Raw genomic sequence first — 2,880 nt, forward strand, 5'->3', positions numbered from 1 at the left:
AATAGTGTTGGGCCTCAATAGTGTTGGGCTTAAATAGTGTTGGGCCTCAATAGTGTTGGGCCTCAATAGTGTTGGGCCTCAATAGTGTTGGGCCTCAATAGTGTTGGGCCTCAATAGTGTTGGGCCTAAATAGTGTTGGGCCTCAATAGTATTGGGCCTAATGTTATTGGGCCTTGGCCCATATGTTTGATAAGCCCATTATGAAGTTAAGCCCATTTATAAATAATAGCCCATTTGTAAAAGATAGCCCATTTGTATAAACTAGCCCATTAAGAAGTGTAAGCCCATTTGAAAATATAAGTCTTTCATTTTTATAAAAACATTTTTATAAAAATAACTAAGTATCCTTTTTAGTTAATAAAAACATAATAGTTTTTATAAGTTTCAAAATGTCCGAATTTTGTTAATGTTAACGTAAATTTTGTGTCCGCGTTGGAAGATCGCCTATACGTCGTAGTAAGTCCTTGGATTGGCGATATGTTTATAGATTCGCCCGTCGTCCGTTTTGACCATAAGTTGTGTCTGAAAGCTCGGAATGTCCGTAAGTTGTTTTTAAGACGTGTTTACGTGTAGTCTTGTAAGACTTTAGTCGAGATGTACATTGTGTTTATTTGTACCATTGTATTCAAGTTCCTAGTTAACATACATATAACTAATACAAACAAATAACACATAGCACATAAGTTGTTAAGTTAACTAAATATATATTTTCTCAAAAATATATATTTATAACAAACTTTGCTTTTATAAAAACTATTCTTTAAAATCTTTTTAATCTCATAAAGATTTTGTCAAAAATAATAGTTTTTATAACTTATGATTTTTAAGAAAAATGGCCATATTTCCATTGAAATATATACTTTGCCATGTTTAAAAAAAACATATCTTTTTCTTTATAAAAATCACCAACAAGTTCTCATATCATTCTTACAAAAACCTATGAGATTTATATCAAAATTTTAACCAGATGAAATCAATAACATGTAGGGTTTTGGTATGATCATAACATAAGTTAACTAGTTCAAAATCCATGATTTACTTCTAGTTTTAACAAACTTTTTATAAAAATCCATCTTGTATGTTTCTTTTCATAACTTTGTAAAAGTATTATTTTTAGTGAAAAAAACTCTTGTACTTTAACAAAATCCAAGATTATGATTATCCATCTAAACATTTATGTTTAACAAAACCCTTAAACATTAACTTGTATACTTGTTAGGTTATGTTTTTAAACATCATCTAACAAGTTATTCATATGCTAATCATCAAAACTAGATCAAATATGCAAGTATTCATCCTTAAATCACAACATAAACACACTTTTATATCATGATTATTATTTTGCTTCTTTGTATTTTCATATTATTTTGTATGATTATTTAGTTTATTACATGTTCTTTAACCAAATAATACATAAATAAGTATGAAAAAGAGATTTTAGAAGCTTACTTCTAGCACTAATGGCTAGGGATGATCTTGATGATGATTAAAGAAAAGAAAAGTGTTGATCTTGGTGTTTTGAAAGCTTTTGAATGGATGGAAAGGCTTGCTTCTTCTTGTTGTTGCTTTAGATTACCTTAAGTATCTTCAAGCTCCATCTTGATCATCAAAAAGTGTTAAAATGGTGAAAGATTTTGGTGGGTGTTCTTGGCTAGAATATGAATATTGAGAGGATTTCTTAACTATGTGAAAGTGAACATGAAAAATGAGATGAAATGCTTGGAAGATTATGGTAACTAGTTGTTAAAGCCTTTCACTAACTTCACCACTTGGCCACTTGGTTAAACAACTTGTAACCATGGTAAAATATCAAGATATTTATGGAAACAATGGTAAAAAAAAGAAGTGGGTCCCACAAGGGTTAGTTTTTATTAGGTGAAATGTTAGGAAAGCTTGTTTTCTTAGTAAAAATGTGTTAGTTTTTATTAGGTGTTGTTTAGGAAAGCTTTAAATGTTCAAGTTCTTAAGTGTTTAGAAGGTGTAAAGTGACCATTACTAGACCATAATGATCCAATTAACACTAGATGGCCATTAAAAAAAAAGATTTGATATCGTTCGGATATTCGTTTCGAATTGTTTCCGTTAGACGTTATTTGAACGCTAAGTTGTGTAACTTGTATGAATTGATGTAGTTATTGGTTCGGATGATACCCGAATGTATTCTCATATGAATTCTATGTTAAATAGCATTTTTACATGTTGTAAAATATTATAAAGTTGATTTATGCAGAATTTTTACTGGAAAAGTGTTGAAATCGTCGCTTTTAGTGCTTTTCGGGCAATTTTTAGTGTTATTGGACTTCGGAAAGGTTTTAAATCAAAACCTTGCATTCCTAGTTAGGGTTTAATATATATTAGATGTTGGACTTTCGTCTGTGTCCTAAAGATGTTGTTTAGATGATTTCTGCGGATCTTGCGTTTTCGTCAGAATACTAGTTTACTAGATGCTTTTCTAGTAGTTTCGATGCATTGTTTAAACTGTTTCAAATGTACTTAATAAAAATGAACCATATGCATCCTAAGTAAGTATTCCATGGGTATTGTAAGTGTATGTCACGAAATACGCAATTCGATTGTTCAAAATGCATAAAAATGTAGCTAAAATGAGTACTTTAACTGTAAGAAAGTTACCGAAAAGTGGCAGTTGTCACAAGTCGTTCCTTGCAGCTAGTGCTAGAACTAGTCTGACCGTTTCAAACCGAATCACAGGAGCGAAGACTTCCTGATAGTCTATTCCATGTTTTTGTTTATATCCTTTTACTACTAATCTCGCTTTGTATTTGTCTACATTGCCATGCTCATCAAACTTAGTCTTGTAAATCCATTTTACACCAATTGGCTTCTAATTCATCGGAGGATTTACTAATTCCCATGTTTGAT

Source organism: Helianthus annuus, chromosome 17 (genome assembly GCF_002127325.2).
Source record: "Helianthus annuus cultivar XRQ/B chromosome 17, HanXRQr2.0-SUNRISE, whole genome shotgun sequence".
Classification (NCBI taxonomy): Eukaryota; Viridiplantae; Streptophyta; class Magnoliopsida; order Asterales; family Asteraceae; genus Helianthus; species Helianthus annuus.